Consider the following 8,597-nt stretch of genomic DNA (forward strand, 5'->3'; position numbering starts at 1 on the left):
AGGATGACAGGCTGAGCCAGTCAGCCTTACTCAGAGCCTACCAGGCAGGGGCCCGGCCTCAATCCAGTCAGGGCTCCGTGTATTTTTCTAACAGGCCACCAGCATGCCCAGCCAACTCATTTCAGCACCGTTCCTACTTTCGTACCTGTGTCTGGTCCATAAACTACACTGGAAAAGGACGAGAGACTCTTGGGTTGGTTAGAGGTGCCTAGTACATACGACTAGTTAAGAGAGCCTCGGACTCAGCTGGATGTTCGGCAACTTTATAAAACCCCCTCGGTTTCTGCATTTCTTCTGTAAATTGAGGGAGATGATAGTGCCCATCGGACTCAGGTTATCTTTATCTTTATGGTGCCCCAGATTGAACTCACTGAGCCTTGTACACGCTAGAGGCTAGACAAGCCCCGCCTACACCTGAGCTCCATCTGCAGTCATGGAGGCCAGAATGGGTGGTTGGTTGGATCTTTTGGAGATGAGTTACAAGCACTTGTGAGCTGCCTGGGGTGGGTGCTGGGATCCGAACTATAGTGCGCTGGAATACTCTTAAGGGCTGCACCATTTCCTGACCGAATTATTAATAGACGTGGAAAATGCATTCGTAGCTTATCATGGGATGCGCCCGGCGAGGGTGAACCACTGATTTTAATGGAGTCTAATGAAACCCGGCTGACTGACTGGGGTACTAGTTTCTAGATACTTCTAAGTATGCTAGGAACTCCCTACATCACGTGATTAATTAGATGCAGGTTCTCGGGGTCGGAGGAGGGGAACACTGTAGTGATAGTCAAGAACTGAGACGGGAGGAGAGGCTGCCTAAAGGAGCTCCAGCCAGGCTCAAGCGTGCAGGGTTTTAGTCCCAGACGCAGTCTGCAATCCGCGCCAGAGGAGGGCGCCGCTGGGCGCGTCCTGGCTCAGCATCCCCGGAGCAGCGCAGCCTGGGTAGGTGAGAAATCCTACCGGGAAATGTGCTTTTCTACCCCTGAGCTCCGCCTTCTGCTGGCCACCACTTTTATCCCTTGGTTACTCTTCCCTCCCCCCACCCCCCACCCCCGCAAGGACGCTTCTCTGGTGTTCTGAAGTGAGGAAAGCGGATTTTTACCGAAGTCCGATCAGCAGAGTGACGCTGCCAGGATTTGGTCAAATCCCCCAACCGCACAAAAATAGCAGTTCTTTTTCTCTCAGCTGGCTCTGTCACTCAGCGGCAGCGTGATCTCCCCGGCCTCGGTTGTCACCTCTATGAGATGAGTGATGCTTCTAGGGGACCTCTGAGAGCCCTTAACACATCTCTGCGTGGAGGGCAGGCGAACCATCAAGTCGCCAGAAACCAGCAGCTGACAGTAGTCTATCTTTCTTAATTTTTTTTGCGGTTCTGGGAACTGAACGTAGGTCTTACATGTGTTAGGCAAATTATCTACCACTAAGCTGTTTTTCAGCCACAACAATTTCTTTCGAAACAAAACTAGAAAATTAGGGAGTGGCATTCAACATTCCAAAGGTTTTTTTGTTTTTGTTTTGGTTTTTCGAGACAGGGTTTCTCTGTATAGCTCTGGCTGTCCTGGAACTCACTTTGTAGACCAGGTTGGCCTCGAACTCAGAAATCTGCCTGCCTCTGCCTCCCAAGTGCTGGGATTAAAGGCGTGCGCCACCATACCCGCTTAAAATTCCAAAGTTTTGTTTTTGTTCTTTCCAGAAAACAAAAATGTGGTTTAAAAAAAACCACAAAAACGTTCATTCTGGGAAAAATAGTAATTGACAATAGCACCACCATGTTAATGTGATTCATGTCACCAAGTCCTGTATCTTAAATGGTTAAAATGTGTAATTCCAGCCTTTAGAATGAAGGATTTCATCTGAGGTCAGCCGGGGATACACAGACACACTCTCTCTCCGTCTCTGTCTCTAAAAAGGAGGGCAAATCTTGCGTTATATACACTTTAACACAGTAAAAACATAAAGAGCACTCTTCAAACGCAGTATGTTGTCACCAGCCTGTAACTAGCACCCGGGAGGCTGAGGAGAAAGGGTCATGAGTTCAAGACCACGCTCAGCTTACACAGTGGAATTCAGAACCAGCCCGGGCTACATGTTGCCGGCCATAACAACAAACCCAAACCAACCAACCAACCCCCACAACAACAACACATCCCGGAGGAGACCAGAGAACACAGAAGGCAGTCCACACACATTGCTCAACTGACTTCAAACGCAGAAAGGCAGGTCAGCAGAGAAGGGCTGGTCCTTTTCGCCATCGGTAGTCGGCACTGGGACAGCATTTCTTTCTGTCTTTTTTAAAAAGTAATTATTATTTTATAAATCGTACAGTATTTTTATTTAGCTTTAAGCTTGAACATCAGGACTGATAGTGCATTACGATCCTTTATTCTCGGTGACAATAAAAATAAACATCTGTGAATGACTGGCAGAGTATGAAGGCAGCGAGTATGTCCGCGGCAGTTAGACTTGAGACATTTCGTTTTCTGTTTGTCCATCTGTTTTCTTTGGTACCTGCACAAGCCTACAAGGCCAGGGGAGGATACCGGGTATTTTTTTGTCCATTAACTTATCTATTCATTTTATATCCCAATCACAGTCCCCCTCCTTCCCAGTCCCCCTTCACATGGCCCTTCCCCCTCCTCCCCTCCCTTTCACCTCTGAGAAAGGGGAGGTCCCCTCTGGGTGTCAAACTCCTTGAAACTGCAAGTCACTCTAGGACTTCACACATCATCTACCGCTGAGGCCAGACAAGACAGTCCAGCTAGGGTGACAGGATCCACAGGCGGGCAACAGTAAACACGGTAAAGCTCAGATCCAGTTGTTGGGGCCCTGCTGAACACCAAGCTGCACATCTGCTGCATATGTGCAGGGGGCCTTGGTGCAGCCTGACTATGCTCTGGAAGCCCTCCAGGGAGGTTAGTTGACTCTGTTGGTTTCTTAAGTTCCTTTCCCTTCCAGGTCCCTCAGTCCTTCCCCACAACTCTCCCACAAGACTCCCCAATCTCAGGCTGTTTGGCTGTGGGTCTCTGCATCTATTTCAGTCAGCTTCTGGGTGGAACCTCTCAAAGGACAGTTAAGCTAGCATAAGAAAGTATCATGACAGTCAGCATTTTGTTTTGTTTTTCGAGACAGGGTTTCTCTGTGTAGCCCTGGCTGTCCTGGAACTCACTCTGTAGATCAGGCTGGCCTCGAACTCAGAAACCCACCTGCCTTTGCTTCCCAAGTGCTGGGATTAAAGGCGTGCACCACCACCGCCCAGCTGACAGCATTTCTGATATCTTTTGTACATTATTTCACAAAATCTTGACACCACAAATACGTGATAATTAAAACTGGATCCTGGGGGCGGTGGGAGATCTTAAACTGGGTGTTAGTGGTGGCACTTGATGGGGGGAAAAAATCTTAAACTTAGCTGGTGACACATGCCTTTAATCCCAGCACTCAGGAGGCAGAGGCAGGTGGCTCTCTGTGAGTTTGAGGCCAGCCTGGTCTACAGAGTGAGTTTCAGGACAGCCAAAGCTATACAGAGAAATCATGTCAAAGCAAAACAAAATAAGACTCCCCAGGTCTAAGTGTAAAATGTCCCATGGTGAGGGAGCTAGACGTAAGCATGAGGATATATGGAGGACACCTGCAGTGGCTATTGGTTGTCAACTTGACTACATCTGGAATTAACTAAAACCCAAGCGGCTAGGATCACTGGTGAGGGATATTTTTCTTAATTCAATCTGTGTGTAGAAAGACCCACTTCTAACCCAGATCTTTTGGGGTGGAAAGATCCAGCTTTAATCTGGGCCCCACCTTCTACTGGAAGCCTAGACAGAGAAGAGAGAGGAAGCAAGCTTGCACTCGTGGCTGGCTCGCCCTTGCTGGCAAGTGCATTCCTTCACTGGCATTACAGCCTACTTCGCTGTGAGTCAGATGTCCACTGAGGACCAGCTGAGACATCCAGCCTCATGGATGGAGCAGCTCCTGGATACCTGGACTTTCTGTAGGCAGACTAGCTGTAAGCCACGCTAATAAACTTTCTCTCTATATATAAATATATAGATTCATTGTATCCACTGTGTTCCTCTAGGCAAAGATTCACAAGACAGCATTGCTATCTTTCTTTGTTTTAAGATCTTTATTTTTATTACATTCTCTCTCTCTCTCTCTCTCTGTGTGTGTGTGTGTGTGTGTGTGTGTGTGTGTGTGTGTGTGTGTGTGTGTGTGAGTGTGTGTGTGTGTGTGTGTGTGTGTGTGGCGGGGCGGGGGCCTTGACTGATCGCCTGGAGCTCAGAGCATGACTTGCAGGCATCAGCTCTCTCCTTCCACCAGGCGGGTGTGAGGGTGGATACAGATCTTCAGGCTTGGCAGAGAACGCCTTTACCTGCTGAGCCATCTCTGTCCTTCTTCATTCACTCTTGTGAGTGCGGTGTGTGCGTGTGCGTGAACTGAAAATTGAATGCTAGGCAAGTGTACCACCACAGAGCTACACTGCCACTCCCCAAACTACAAGCTTACAAGGAAAGAGTTGATAAACTGAACAGGAACCTCAAGATCATTCAACTGAGGATGTGGCTCTGTAGGAAGAGCCCGCCCTGGGCTCAGTCCCCATCCCTGCATAAACTGGGTATGGTAGTGTATGTATGTAATCCCAGAGGAGGGTCAGAATAGATATAAATATATATTCGAGTCAACCTCAGCTGTGTAGAGAGTTTGAGTGATATATAAAACTGTTGCATAAAAAACCCCAAACAAACAAACAGAAATACCCACAAAAACCAAAACAGAACAAAAAAGAAAAACCAGAACCAAACCAAACCAAAAAAACCCCCATCTCTCCCCGGGAGCAATAGAAACGTCTGTTCTTTCCGCTGATGTATGAGGCTTTCTTGAACCCAGGATTTCTAACTTAGTCTGAGCGATGCAGTGTTACTATACACACACACACACACACACCCATACACACACACCAGTGAGCATGCATGCACATAGTATCATACATACACACTTTACTCTGTTAGCTGGGTCTAAAAGGTCACAGATCACTGGATCTTGTAGCTCAGTGGTGTGCGCTATCGCGTTCAAGCCCTGGATTTCACCCTGGCTCTTGACCATCTTTCTGCTGTTTCTCTGCAGTGATCCATCTTCAGGAGAGATGGCTGCTGTAGGAGACTTGGAGGTCCTTGTGCTTCAGATAAACACGAGGGGAACCAGGAATGTTAAACACGCAGGGTTATCTCTTCAAAAAGAGAGATTCAGGACCCATGTTCTGCCCAGAAGGCTGCCCTGGGCGTGGTTAATAGCCTGGTGACTGTTGTACTGCTTGTGTGACTAGGCCACAGGGATCCTCCTTCAGACCCTCATCTTGAGCTTCTTTGCCTCAGCCAATCTACAGTGCTCTCCTTCCCTAGACCCTTATCCTGAGCCCGCTGCTTTCTCAGCTAACACATTGAGCCCATTTTTATGGACCATGTCACTTGTACCTTTCCAAGAGTTTGATGTAGTCATGTCTTTTGTTGTGCATACCCCATTGAGCGAATTATCACCAGGACATCTTTTTCAACAAGTTGTGTTGTGTTTAAATATGCCTAAAATAAAGTTCTTGGGGTCAGTTTGAATCAACACCAGCTACTGAGTTATGCAGAATTAAAGTCCCGGGCTAACGAGAGGTCTCCTCCACAGCTGGTTCAGACTTATTTTGGTCCCTTGGGTCAGGCTAGCAAAGGATGTTCCCTTTCAGAACATTTCAAAGTGCCTTTGAAGAACACCATCCGAGCTGCAGGTGGTGTGGACTGTGGGGCTGGGCTGCTTAGAACAGGGACTTGCGTTCTCCTACTTAAGCCTTCTGGACAGCTCCTCTGTGAAACCTTCTGAAAACCTGAATCCAGTTTCATTCCATCAATGCGTCCTGATGCTAACTGATGTTTGGGATGCTCTGGATTAAGCTGGAATTAGGAGCTTGCTTGCTATTTATTTATTTATTTATTTATTTATTTATTTATTTATTTATTGTTTCCTTTACATTATTGATTGAAGCTTTTACTTTATTTTTATTTATTTTATGTATATGAGTACTGTCTTCAGACACAGCTGTTGGGGATCTGACACCTACTTCTGACCTCCACAGGCACCTGCACACATAGGCACCCGCACACACAGGCACCTGCACACACAGGAATCTGCACACACAGGCACCGCACACACAGGAATCCGCACACACAGGCACCCGCACACACACTCAATCACAAATGCATAAAATAAGTCTATGTTTTTTTTTTTTTTGGCGGGGGAAAGAGTGAGGCCTGTTGAAAGTGTTATGTGAGGGTAGAAAAGGAAAATCGTACCTTCAGAGCTTCCGGTTCTATCCTCCCTCAGACACGCAATCTTACAGAGAACTGCACTCCAGTCTATAAGATGGGGCAAACACAGCACACAGGAATGGATATCTCCCACAAGCAGAGAGTGCACGGACAAGCAATCAGATGATTTTCCAAACTCTGAGGCCCTTCACCAATAACCAGGCAAAGAGGAGGAGGTTGGACCTCGTGCTGTCCAAGGTCCCCATCATTTCCAGATTTTTTTGTACTCATTTGAGGCGTGCCTGGATTCCTAGGAGCTTATGCATTTGCAGTGCCTGCCTGCTGTAAGCATCATGGGGGACCTAGCACACTGTGGCAGAGTTTGTGATGATACTAACTTTGTGAGCCACACAAGCGAGTTTGCATGATTAGTGGTTCTCAACTGGAATGCCAAGTGTTTGTTTGGTTTTTCGTCTTTTGAGACAGGGTCCAATGTAATCCAGGCTAGCTTTAATGTCACTGTCTAGCCCAGGATAGTCTTGAACTCCTAATCCTTGTCTCTGTCCCCCAAGTGTTAAGAGAATACTACATAAGCCGGGCATGGTGGCACACGCCTTTAATCCCAGCACTTGGGAGGCAGAGGCAGGCAGATTTCTGGTTCGAGGCCAGCCTGGTCTACAAAGTGAGTTCCAGGACAGCTAGGGCTATACAGAGAAACCCTGTCTCAAAAAAGCCAAAAAAAAAAAAAAAAAAAAAAAAAAAAAAAGATGAAGAATGGCAAGCCTGACCGCACTGTAGAAACATCGCTGTAGGGAAACCAGAGGTGGGGCAGAGGAAGAGTGGGATTCCAGGTGAGCCCCTGCAAGTGCCTCCCTACCACCGTCTGCCTTCCTGGAAACTCAAGCTTGGGATGGAGGAAGGGAGGGCAGCCTCAGGCTCAGGTACTTCACTAAGAGCATCGAGCCCTGCAGCACCTCTACCCTTCCTTCATGCATCTCAGAGTTCACTGTTCCTGGATCCTGTGGCATCTCAGAGTTCACTGTTCCTGGATCCTGTGGCGGCCTGGAGCTGGTTTTTATAGGTCTTTCCTTCAGAAGGCCGATGTGCCAGAGGAGCTGGGGAAAGAGTTTCCCAGAGCTGCAGGGACATCTTTATCTGCAACGTGATGCTGGCACAAGGGCCTCACTTCCCCCACAGCAGCTAAGCAGAGAAAGGAGTTCCACTGACTAAGAGCGATGGTCAACCTGGAAAGCAGCCTTGCTCTGTCTGGAATAATCTGGTACCTGGCTCCCTCCCTGTGCCTCTCTGGTGTGACATGAAGACTAGATGTGGAGCTGTGACCACTTTAGAAGCAACAGTCTTTCTGGTTCCCCAGAGTGGCCGACAGAAGCGAGCAGGCAAAGGCCTGGAGATGATATTCTTCCTTGTCTCTCCATCCCAGAAGCCTCATTATCAACATTATTTTACGGAGGCAGATGCGGCATGTGCTGGGAATTCCCAACACTCAGGAGTCTGAGGCAGGAGGATTTTGAGTTTGAGACCAGCCTGGGCCACACCACTTATCTCACAAACAACCTGCCCCACCCCAAATATGGATAAACATCTATACTCCCCAACTTCCTTAGCCGAAATCAACTAAGTGCGTAGTTTCCACAACCAACAGGATGGTTTCACAGACGAGGCAGATTTCCAGGCTCTTCGCATCATTATCACACACACACACACACACACACACACACGCACGCACGCACGCACGCACACACACCTCAATCATCCTGGCAAAAAGTTCAAGAATTCAGATCATGTCACCCACGTGTGAGCTGGTATACTGGATGGTTTGATGTCAACTTGACACAAGCTAAAGTCACCAGAGAAGAAGTAATTGCAATTAAGAAAACACCTCCATAAGATTGGGTTGTACACAATCCTTATAGGGCATTTTCTTAATTAGTGATTAATGGAGGGCCCAGTCCATTGTGGGTAGTGCCATTCCTGGGCTGGTGGTCCTGAGTTTTATAAGAAGCAGGCTGAGCAAGCCATGGGGAGCAAGCCAGTAAGCAGCACCCTTCCATGGCTGCTGTATCAGCTCCTGCCTCCAGTTTCCTGCCCTGCTTGAGTTCCTGTTCTGACTTCCTTCAGTGATGAACAGTGCTGTGGAAGTGTAAGCCGAATAAACCCTTTCCTCCCCAACTTGCTTTGGTCAAGGTGCTTTGTTGCAGCAATAGAAACTCTAAGTAAGACAACTGGTAACTTCAAAATGGCTCCTGTCAAGAACCAGGGGTTAGAAATGTGTGTAATGTTTTTATGCTGCTGTGT

Source organism: Mus musculus, chromosome 10, assembly GCF_000001635.26.
Source record: "Mus musculus strain C57BL/6J chromosome 10, GRCm38.p6 C57BL/6J".
Classification (NCBI taxonomy): domain Eukaryota; kingdom Metazoa; phylum Chordata; class Mammalia; order Rodentia; family Muridae; genus Mus; species Mus musculus.